Source organism: Pinus tabuliformis, chromosome 6 (assembly GCF_031772625.1).
Source record: "Pinus tabuliformis cultivar Carrire ecotype Pingquan chromosome 6, CPIR1, whole genome shotgun sequence".
NCBI classification, from domain to species: Eukaryota; Viridiplantae; Streptophyta; class Pinopsida; order Pinales; family Pinaceae; genus Pinus; species Pinus tabuliformis.
This window is the reverse complement of record NC_142292.1, coordinates 1,452,803,986-1,452,816,572: the sequence shown is the minus strand read 5'-3', so window position 1 is coordinate 1,452,816,572 and position 12,587 is coordinate 1,452,803,986. Positions and strand designations below refer to the sequence as shown.

The 12,587-nt window shown below is 35.4% G+C and overlaps 1 pseudogene; it reads left to right on the top strand.

Moving 5' to 3' along the window:
- Nucleotides 1–3,035: 3,035 nt before the first annotated feature.
- On the top strand, nucleotides 3,036–10,906 carry LOC149264091 (uncharacterized; annotated as a pseudogene).
- The last annotated feature ends 1,681 nt before the right edge of the window (nucleotides 10,907–12,587 follow it).

The following is a 12,587-nucleotide window of genomic DNA, read 5'->3' as shown; positions in this document are numbered from 1 at the left end:
AATAAATGCAGTTTTAGATTGGTCCTCTAGGCAAATGTTGACCTGATTATAGCTAGAAAAAACCATCCATAAATGGGAGTATTTCCCATCTGGCACATTCATCAATAATTTGGTCGATAAACGGAGTAGGATAATTGTCTTTTGGAGAAGCCTGATTAACATCCCTATAATTGACACGCACTCATATTGTCGCTTATTTCTTTTTGACAGGAACAATATTGGAAACCCAATCAGTAAGAGGAACAGGGTAAATAAAACCAGCATGCAAAAGTTTTTCAACTTCTATTTTAATAGCAATAACCTTCTTCAAATGAACAATATGGAGGTGTCGTCGCACTAGTTTGACATCAAGATACATTTTGATTTCATGTTCATCTATACTAGAGTCAATTCCTGGAATCTCCTCATATGGCCATGTAAATATATCTAAAAATTCATGAAAGAGAGTATGGTAAATATCAAGTTCTAATGGAGAACAAGATTTTCCAATATGGATGTTTTCTACAATGTTAGGTTTGGTCGAAATATTGATAGAAATAGTTTCTTTGATATTTGACAGGTTTTCCTTGGAATCTATTGTATCTATGAAAACAGATTTCGAAAGGAAATCGACAACTGAAAGGTGATTAAGTTCATTTGAATAATCTTCTATGTGATATGAAATATGGGAACGATGATGGTAGTCTTCCCATGGTTCTCCTTCTATCATCATTGGTTGGATGATTCCTTCATCAGTAGAAAATATACGTGAAAAAGGATTGGAGGGAGTACCATATTCTAATGAACAATATACCCATATAATTGTCGAAAATGGATTTGGGTTCGCCACACAAGACAAAATGATTGACTACTATGCTAGCTTAACAGGTCTTAACGACATGATTTCATTACTACTATCAACTTCAAAACTATTGGTAATCTTCATTAAGTCAGATGAAGTGGAAGATATCATGTTGCAAGTCTCAACTTTTACCATTTCCGCCAAATTTGATGGTGGCGGTAGTGAAAAAGTAACCATTAGCGAAGGATGTTTAAAGGGACCTACACCAATGTTTTGAAGAGATAGCAGGGGTCCGTGTACCAACGAAATGCTTTCATTAGCATGTGAACTAGAGGAAAAGAAGGCGAGTTGGTTGATAACTATGATTCCACCCTTATGAGGGAATGCAATTTTAAAAAGGTATGTTGAAACCACAATAGCCATAGCATAAACCCACGATCTTCCTAGAAAAATGTTGTAGTCTAGGGGTCCGTCAACAACCTTGACCTCAACAGTTACTGTTTTTCCTCCTAGTTTGATTTGCAGATTACTCAATATCCCACAAAGGGTATATGTGCTACTGTGAAAATATTTTAACATTTTTGGTGAACATGACAAAGGAAGTGAGTCAAGTTTTTTCCAACAAATCATAGACATTATACAAGTAGATGTCCCCTCATCAATAATGTTTCAATGAAAAAGTTTATTCAAGGTATTTACTTGAATCAAGAATGCTAATTGTGCTAGTAACTGTGGCCTATAACCCACATGTTTGAAAACAACAAGATTGGAATCAGTTAGATCGATTCCACCAATTGCTGACAACAAAGCCTACTTTTGGGAGGGACAGTTCTAAAGCACCTCGAGTGTTGACATAGCAGAAGGTGATTGAGCCAAATCTTCTAATATATTATAGTTTTCTGTGGCTCGAGCTCGAGGGTTAAATGTCGATTTATGTACAACTCCCTTAGGCAGTTTTATTGTTAACTCTAGTGCAATAGGTGGTGGAATCGGATCATTCAAAGCTAAATTCGAAGGGTTAGGTTGATCATATTGATTATTCGAGGACGATGGTTGATTTCCATAATCTTTACTTCGTGTTGACACCAAAAATTCAATTTTTGGCTTAGAGGTGGATAGCATAAGCACTTGGGAAGTGGAAGCATGGTTTGTAGCAACCATATTTGTCTCTGGTTTTGGAAAGGGATTAGTCAATACTGCAGATGTATTAGAAGTCTCCATAAAATTTGAGACTTCAGAGGGGTGAGGATAATATCACATAAAATTCTCATTGTTACAGATCAAACATGGGTAACTAGGTTTCCTAGTCGAAGGAGAGGAATCAAATGATTTCTCTTGAGGGGAATTATTTTGTTTCTTCTTGTTTTTCCCCTTCTTCTTACTTCCTGGTTTCTTTTCATTCTTTCCCTTGTCATATGACACGACATTGATTTCAAAAGTAAGAGTGTTATCAAATGCATTTGTAGTTTGATTGGAAATGGAAAGTGTTTGACTAGATGGTCTACCTGCCATTTGTGTGGTCAAAGAACCAATCACACCATCACCGGCATGAGAGTCCTTACTCGATGGTGGAGGAGGAACAATGAAAGATGGTCAGGGTGCATTCGGGATCTTGTCATAGAGCATGCCAGACTGTGTATAAATCAAGTCCAAATATTGGGCATGAGCAATTACTTGCTCTTTAGTGACAACTCCACCTTTTGCCACATCCTGGTGATAGATGGCAGCAAGTATTTTATAAACCACTGAGCCAAAAGTTGATCAGGAACATAAGTTTTAACCATTTGATGACAACGATGCCACTCATGAATATGATCAGAGATATGAGTAGCAGTAATCTATTTAAAGTTGGTTAATAGTTCTATTTCAGTCTCTTATTATATGGGTAACTAGAAGTGGGTTAAAAACGTGATAGCTAAGGCAGCGAAGTTATTAAAAGAAGCTCGTGGTAATTTGATGTACCATTTCGCAACCGGAACAGTAAGTGTTCTCAGGAAAAGATGTAGTCTAACAGAGTCATCATTCAAGGAGTTTGATGAACACCATAAATGAAAAGTCATGACATGGTTGGATGGGTCTTCTCCAAGGTTTCCATTGAATTTCAGAATATCAGAAGGTAACTTGTAAGAAATCACCAACCACCAAGGTGCATAATGAATTGGGTCATTGGTGAGCTGGTTTAGATTTGGTAATTCAAATGTTGCAATGAAAGGCAACTGTCTATTGAGGTCAGGTTGAGCATATCCAGGGTAAGATGGGATTTCCTGGGCAATATGCCTTTGCATACTGGCATAAGGAATTTGTTGTTGGTAACCTTCATAAGGGTAGATTTGTTGACCAAATCTGGCATAAGGTTATTGTTGAGCATCGGGATACATTTCCTGTTGTCCCAACCCAGCATAAGCTTGCTCACCAAGATCTGGATAAACTTGTTGCTAACCAAACCCAGCATAAGCTTGTTGTCCAAATCCCTATTGAGGTTGGTATTGCTGGAATTGTTGTTGTTGGTATTGGGGCTACCAAGGCTGTTGAATCAACTGTTGTTGTTATTGATACAATGGTTGTCGATTTAACAATTGTTGTTACCCACCAATGTAAGGTTGACCAGGTTGTGAATACAGTAAACCAGTGTCAGTCTGACCCATTCTAATAAAAGATAAACTAGCCTAAAGTTGTTGTACTTCAGACATAAGTGGTTGTTGTAAAACTTCCTGAGAAGGCTAGATTTGAATACCTTTGGGTCTAAGGTTGAAGGGCCAACTTTCATAGGTTGAGATACAACAATTTGAGCTTGTGATTGTAGTATAGTTGTAACAACAGGTGTTGTAGGTATAGATGAGACAGATTGCATAGGTTGTTATGGATACACAAGCCTAGGTTGAACGGACATGGTTGGTTGCCACTGACAGACAGTTATTCTAGGTTGACCTAAATATGATGACATACTGACATATGGTTGCCCCCCAAGAAATGGAGGATAAGGAGAATATGCATATTGTTCTTCGTATGGGGGTAGTCCAGTGTTGAGCGGATACATAGGACGGTAACCAGATGAACCAACTTGATATGAACTTGATGGGTCCAGCTGTTTGGTACCCGTAAATGAGGAACCGAATAAAATTCCAATAGAGAACATTGGTGAAGACCAAGGGCTAGAAGCAACAACTGAGTAGGTTCCCGATAAAGATTGGTAACCTGATGGGATGGACAGAAAACCATACAAGTGTGACTCAGGTGTCATAGTAAACATCAAAGAGGTTGCGAAAGAAGATTCTACCGTAGTTGTAACAGATGGTACAGTATGGGATGTTGACTCTGCCATAGTCAAATGCCCAAACAAGTTTCCGAAGGAATCAATGGGTGTTTGAAAGTAATCAAGATCAAAAAGAGCAGTGAACTGAGGAGTACGGGGATGCAGATAAAGTCCAGTTCCAAAATGGAATGGAGTTCTGGGTGATTCTACCTAATGTTCCTCTTCTATCAAAATCAAACCAGGTGGAAGAATTTCACCGTCTGGTCCATAATATATTTCTAGTATTTATTGTTGAGATAAAGAGGAAGTATCAACAATTATGAATTTCTGAGGATGTATCAGTCGATCTTCTTCTGGAAAGGTAACAACTTTTGATTGTTCAACCTTAAGATCCAAATGTTTTGGTAAAAGAACAAGTTCAGGTCAGGCTTTGTGAACAACTTTTGGGCAAAAAGTAACTTCTGATTGAACAGTGACGGGTTCAGGATCGACTTCTGGTTGAACTGATTCAGATTCAGAAGTAATTCCTTGTTGAACAATCTCGTATTGAGAATCAACTTGTTGTTGAACAACTTGGGTTACCATTTCACTAGATTCAATTCTAGTTTCCTTAGGTAATTGTGGAGGTTCCACTTCAGTAACAGATGTACAAGTAACCGTAGGAGTAATTGGAGTCACAGTATTTACTGGTGTAGGTGTTTTTCGTAATTCAGATGAAGAACCAGAGGCTTGTAAAGTACTGGATCCAGTCAAATGGGACTGCTTTGACCAAATAGGTGCAGCCTTAGGAGGTAAGGGCAGTTTACTTGCTGCTCTCCGTGAATGATGGGGTAAGAGTTGATTTTCCTCCACGATTTCTGATTGATTTTATTACAAAAATAAATAAACAAAAAGGTGTAAGCTAGGCAAAAAGGTTTACCAAGCAACTGTGAACTGTAGAATACCTCCTCGAGAACCAAGAAGTACAGGCAAGCAATCTCCCTGAATGTTGTGTTCGGTGTATCACAGTGTAAAAGGAGGCCCACTCGGTTACCTAAGGATGGATAGAAACCTAGTGTTGTCCTCCCATATATACCCAAAATTACGTGGAGGCCCAATCTATATTAGCATTCTCTAATGTGAAACCGCATAGTGAGAGCATTCCCATATAATTTACGTACTATAACACCACCCTATATACTTGATGGTACGTGGATGAGCTAAAATATACTCACGTACATGGAATGAGGTATCACAATTGGAATGTATCGTAAAAAATTTAGCGACAACTGCTATGTTTTATGACGCCGAAACACATCTCTAGCCTAGAACTTGTAAATTTTTTTGCGTTAGATGAAAATGTTCCATTAAGTTAATTGATGTTAATTTTAATTTGATCTTGATTAATAATTTTCCTTTCAACTTTCACCATGTGATGTACTTCCAATTCCTAGAATGCAATTAATGTGATAAGCATTCTTTTCATTCAATTTTGACAATGAAAACCTTAGCTAGTAGGGATAGAGCAATCAGATTCTTGCAATCAATGAACAAAGAACACATCTAATGCAATTTTCCTAAACTATTCCTATGAGCACACACAAAATCTTTTAATGAACAATGCAAGTTTTTCTTTTCAATTCCCTTAGTGTTGTGATTAACAAAAGGAAACTAATGCACATACAAGCAATCAATATTTTGCAATAACAAAGACTTTACGACAGCTTCATTTTGAAAGAAAATAATTATTTTACGACACTTTCTTTTTAACAAAGATTGATTGACTATAAACTAACTTTGAAAATTAATCAATAGTGATAAAGAAATCATTTAAGAAACACTAAACATTCAAGGACAAAGTAGGGTTGGCAAAGGAAACACAAATTGATTTTAGAGACACAAGCATCATTGACCTTTCAGCAAGCAAAAACAAAAGGAAATTTGTAAAAATCAACTCAAAGGAGGGATTTTTGTCCTAAGGAGGATCAATGCAACCTTGAATGAGAGACAATGTGCTTCAGAGCACTGTCCTCAAGCCAAGGGTGCTCTACAACGCTCTGTATCTAGACCAAACCTACGTCGATGCTAGAGAGGCCATCCCAAGGGCTTACAAGCATAATTTTCACCAAAAACACTTCAAGAAGGCTGAAACAAGATCTATGGAACAAATTAAGGTCTACTAGAGTGCACTATGATGAAGGTAAACTACACGAAACAATGATCATTCCCTAGCAGAGTTGCCAATTTGTTATGAGGAATTTGGTATCTATGGATAAATACTAATTCCCTGGGTAGGTAGTTATACCTAGAACAACAGATTTAAAGTGCTTATCCTTTTTCTATAAATGATAAATAAGAAAAATGGATTCAAAAGACCTACTTGTTCTTTCTCTTTCCTTTTGTCTCCTTTTTTTGAATCTCATTGCTCCTTCTCGAACTTAACTCACTCAGGAAGTACCTACAAGCATAAATAGGAGACAAAGAACCAATCAAAGCAAGAGATCTATCAAATACAAGTAAATGGAATCAAATATATTCACACATATAAACATCATATATGAAGATAAGCATATGGAAAAAGGTGTAAATAACTTTATTAAATAGAAGGAAGAATTACAACCATGAAGTCCAATCCATTGTCACTCTTCCAGCTTGGGTACCAACCAACATCACATCAATAGTGCAACACTCTGGCAGCATAACAACACTTGCTTATACTCTCAATTCTCACACCAACAGTATCTCCTTACAAATTCTCAGATTCAAGCCCCTGATCACTTAGATGAGTGCTCAACTTATAGGCAAATCGACGAGGCTTGTTCATAAATGGGGGTATTGAATGGCCTGCCAAACTTAGAGTTAGTTTCCATGGAGGAAGGGATGAGAGGATAGGAGGTTACTTAACTCATTCCCTATCCAATTTCAAGCTCATAGGAGATGATAAGTGTGGGATTCTTCTAGATGGTTCCAAAAGATAATAATATTTGGAGAACCCTATGTGAATTTCGTTCAATTTTTCCCAACATAGGTCAAAGTGGGCCTAGGTGCCCTACAGAGCACCATGATATGGACCTACCTACACTAAACTGCACTTACCCCTGTCCAAGGCTATGTTGGTCCCTCAACGAGGCATATCTGGAGGGATTCAGGACAAAGAACTCTCAGGGAAGGAGGAATTCAAAAAGATTACTTGTCTAGGGCAAGTGGCAACTAAATTAGGGTTTGATGAGCACTAATGGTACTGATCTAAATGATGGGAGTGATGTGCCCAAATCAATCTGTAACATCCATCTTTTGCTTTATTTCATTAGTTAATGGAGGATTTATCAAAATGTTTATTCACACTACCATTTGTATTCTTTGAATTTAACATGATTATTTGAGATTGAGTGCCTTATTTCATTAATTTATCATTTGAGGTTGACGAAAATTGTTAAAATTTACAATATTTACAGAAAGTGGGATAGTAATATTTTTAAATTTTAGAGGAGAATATGCAACATGTCCTATCCTTGGTTTTGGTTTTGGTTTTGTTTTTGGTTTTGAATTAGTGACATTTTCTCTTTCTCGTGCCAATAAATAGAGGGCATTCAATTGTTCAAGGATTGTTTTAATAGTCACACGTAAACATACAGTCAAAAATTACTTGAGCTCAGTTGTCAGGTGTGATGCCAAGCTCTTTCACCAGAATTTCCTATAGCCTTAACTAAGACTTGTTCCTAAGAGATCATGTTATTTGCGCCAGATAGACCATAGTGACACTGAAACCCTAGTCTACAACTTTGCAAGGCATTGACCTCATTACTGAAATAATGATAGAATTGCTACATTTTGATGGATATGTTGAATGGAATAAGCACAATGTCGTTTTCTTAAGCATTATAATTGGGATTGGGCCTTTGCTGGAAGATTTTGTTCCACAAACCATGTTATAAGGTGGATAACTAAGAAGTTCACTGTTCAGCATTTTTTTTTTAATATCTCAACATACCCATATCTTAAATCACAATGGCCTTTTATGTAAAGTGCCATCATATCAATGTTGTGCTTATTAAACATGAAATGTTACTTGTAGAAATCTTATAGCGGCCAGTCATGTCAACAATAGTCTAGTATGGAAGTCCTAAGTTATTAACTAGTGACATCAAACATTGATTATTGACATTTCTTGTATCTATATTGGATCACATAGTGTTCTATAAAATGTATGACATTGTAGGACCGTAGACTACTCTATAAAATGTACATCATTGTAAGACTAAAAACTATTCTATAAATGTATTAGTAATTACATTTTACCTAGAAATATGTCTATTAGAGGGTGGTCAAATTGATGTGTTATTTCAAGTATAGCTTGCCCTAGTTGTTTTTATGTTTTCTGGGCTTTAAACCTTCGAATCATTCTTTAAAATCCTACGATGGTGTAGAATTTTATATTTATTTTCCATTAATTAAGAGATAAACTATTGTACCCTAGGATGCATTGTCACAAATACACGTAGTTTGAAATAGAAGAAAATGAATTGTAAAATGACATGCCACATTTATGCATAGTTCACAAGTAGGTTTGAGTTGAAATAGTTGTTTTCTTATAAATTGATATGCGATTTTGGATTCAGGTTATTGTGGGTGGCCATGTTAAGTTAACTTACCATTTATTTTGGTGATCTCTTTTTTTACATTAGAGGGTCCAACTCCTTGACACATTCAAATTTATAATTTGATGAATTTTGAGTATGAAGCCAACACTGGGGGGTATATGTTCTGTCAAATGCACCTTGGAGCACCATCTGGTCTCATCCTCAAATTGGAAACATTCTCCTCCTTGGGATGTGTTATATCCACCAGCCTTGAATGCTTAGTATTATTCTCAAAGAAGTCATGGACAAGGAGGCAAGGTTAGTGGAAGATAGAAGTCATTGGTAGACAAGGAGGAAATGTCAGTTCAAGATAATAGTAATTGGTAAAGAGGAAGAGGCCTACAAATATTATGAGGCCCAAAACAGGGTTGGATATTATCTGTACATTAGATTATTTTTAGGTCATTTCCTTGTCAGGTGAGAAAGATGTTTGCACTATTTCTACTCAATGAGGTGTCCTATGCCGCCATTGTATAAGAGCATGGAGGAAATTAAGGCCATTGAAAATGCAAGTCAACATTATTTTCTTTTTTTGAATGATTTAACAAACTGAGATATAAATGAGGGTATTATAGCCAGCTCACTTCACCAACATGGTTACTTTGATGAATTAACTATTGATATTTGTTTCTTTTTCTTGTGCAAAAGATCTACCTTCTTAGAATAGCTATAGGGCCTCTTATCTCAGTATAACCTACACACAAGTAGCTAATAATGCCAATAATAAACAAGTTTCTAAGTGCAAATTAACTATTTTAATGCTATAAGGTTAAGTCACTACCAATGCAAATATAAGAAGAAAATATTTATAAATGATGTCCTACTTGTGACCTCTAATGCAAATTATAATGCTCACACAATGGGAGATACATCGTATTAAAAATGAAAATTATTCCATGTTGTTATGATAACATGGGATTTTTTGTAAGGGATAATCGTTGCAATGTGAATTTTTAGGTTTTGACATATACTGATGACTCTAATTTTGAGGAACGAATTATGCAACATTTTGAAACTGTCGCAATGGGTAGAGAAAACCATTTTAGCAAAAGAAAAAATTTGAGGCACATTTCATCTGGTCAAGGTCATCCACAATTTATGGTTTTTTCAAATCATCCCAATGCATCTCCAATTTCACCCAACAATATTGAAGCTCAAGATGAAAATATTCCAACAATTACTTATCTTGATACGAAGATAACTACTATCACTACTACAAGAGAAGAACAACTACTGCAATGACCTTAGCCACTCCACCAAGACATGAATTCAAGAAAAATTAAGAAAAATGGTATTGCAGTGCAAGCTTTTATAAAATAGGAGTGAACCCTTTACACCAAGGTGTGTAATATTTGTGATGATCTTTGGATTATTTTAAAACTGCATGCCTTTGTATTCTAGTGAGAATTCTCTTTGCTCCTATAATGCTTTGGCTATTTTGGATAATAACATTTCTAGCATCTTACATAGAAAATTTCTATACATATATGCACTTTGAGTTCAATTCTTCCATAGGGACCTTGGTTCAAAAATTTAGTCACATGTAACTTAGTATGTGTTATAAAAGGCCATCTATTTCGTTTTCTTAAAATGTTCAATTTATCACCAATATTCATTGAAGAACAAAGCAGGAAAATAGTCCCCTGAAAGTCCCTACAACAATCCCTTGAAAATCAACATATATCAAGGCCTTCTCACTTCAATTCCTTTAAGTCATTCAAATCTTGATTTAATGTGTTTCTTCAAGGTTTGGGATATTTTTTTACTATCTAGTGCAAATTTGAGTGTGTAAGGTGTTGTATTTTTCCCAATAGTACCATAGGTGATGTTTTATTGAACATTGTTAGAGGTACAAGGAATGAATATTGAGGAGTACAAGACGTTTTAAGGAGAATTGTCTTTCACGTAACAATGAAGTAACTAAATTTGGCAGATAATTTCAATGAGAATTTAGTGTTGGTATTCCTGGTGTTCCATATGATGGAGCACCTTGATACTACTAGTAGGGATAATGGCATTAATTCCTCTACCTCTAATAATATGGAAGGAAGTTCAGCAGGAACACTAGTTAGATAGTCTGTTGAAGGGCATTATGGTTTTCCATGTTCTTACAACAACAATGGATCAAATCCATTTGGCACAAGTTCAAGTTTAATCCTACAATCTCTTAGAGAAAAATCAGATGGATGCATAAGTGAAACCTATATAGAGGTAGGATCCCTAGATTCCTTGTGCGCCATACAAAATTTCTAGGTTTTATAAAAATTCAAAGCTTGCTAAAGTGTTGAGATTAAATGCACAACTAGCACAAATTTCACAAACATATTTTTCATGTTATAGTAGAAAAATCTGAAATTGAATACATAATGTTCATTTTTTCCTTTTTTTGTTCTATTTTCTCTTTTTGGTTTTTCTTACTTTGCATTTAGACAATTGCTTGAGAATCTTATTTAGAAGAAACAAAAAGTGGGCACTCATGACATCTGAATAATAGTCTTTGGCTTTGATGCCTTGACAAACCAAACAACTTGCCTTAAATAATCACTCGGGAAGAATTCCATAATACAATGTTATTATATCACAAGAATTTATTATTTAACGATTTTCTTCTATAATTTATAATGCACTTATAGTCTGGGTCTATAAATAGTAATTTCTCTACTTGCAATGTCTATCATGATTTGTGGCATATACAGTCTAGACATGTTACATTATAGTAAAATTTTCCAACTAAGTTGCATAGAAATTAGTATAGATCTGCCATATTTCTTGGGACATTAAGATCCAAATAATCATGAACCAAAAACATGGAAAATTTGTTACTCCAAGAATGTTTTACCTCAAATCACTCTCACAAAGTCATAAATGCGAGTTGCTGTGGAAAACACACATTTTTGTATTTTAGAATGGTGGCAACAACTATTCTATAAGAAAAGGACATGGTTTTAAGGCACTAAATGAATTTGGGATGGATCATGCCATATCTGTGTAAGTGTGGATCCTAGATTTTCTATGGGTAGGTTTGGTAAAATGGCTTTCCAACTCTATATTTGTATGCATTTGAATAGGGGCCTCTAGTAGCTCATGATTGACAATGGTTTTCTTGGAAAAACTAAACTTGCCATCAGTAGGATGAGTATTTCTATTCATTGAGCCACTTTTATAAATTTATTCGTTTGGCTGATGGTCTGGAAGGTGGTACATACTTGATTCTTATTAGAAAATACCTTTTTCTAACAAATAACAAATAACCACAATTAGCTAAAAAGGGATTGGAAGTAATGTCCATTGTCAATAGACATTGGGAGTGTCAAAGCAGCTCCCAAAGTTAATTTAACAAAGAGATAAAAAATTCCGTAGCTATATAACAAAAGATATACAAGGCACATGAACATAAAGAATGTTAAAACAAAATGACTCTATTCTCATAACAAAAGAGAGAAAGTTAGGGTCTATTGGTTCTTGATGCCAAATCCTAGTGAGGTCGCCAAGAAGAAGGGTCCCTATCAGAGTGAACAATAACTATCAAGGGACCAATATCATGTTAGATGATGTCATTTGGAGGCATCTGAGCCAAGGAGTCCTGGCTGCATGATCCTGGGAAGAGCATACAAAATTGAGGATGCCCATTTCTTCTAACATCAAAGGTTGTGAGGAAGATATTGATAGTGAGTTTCTACTATTTTCTAAAAAAATTAATCTCTCTATTTTATAATATTATTTAGGAATGTGTGACATAATTTAAATCTTTTAATTCTAATTTGTTTACACTTATATTATTGTTCACTAATAACCATATCAAAAACCAATAATCTATTTTGCCAAATTGATTCTTAACTTGTCTGTGAATCTCGTTGCTATAATCACTACAACTTAATTCTCACTTTTATCCTCGAACCATAATACTATGACACATAACATTTATGGTTTATTT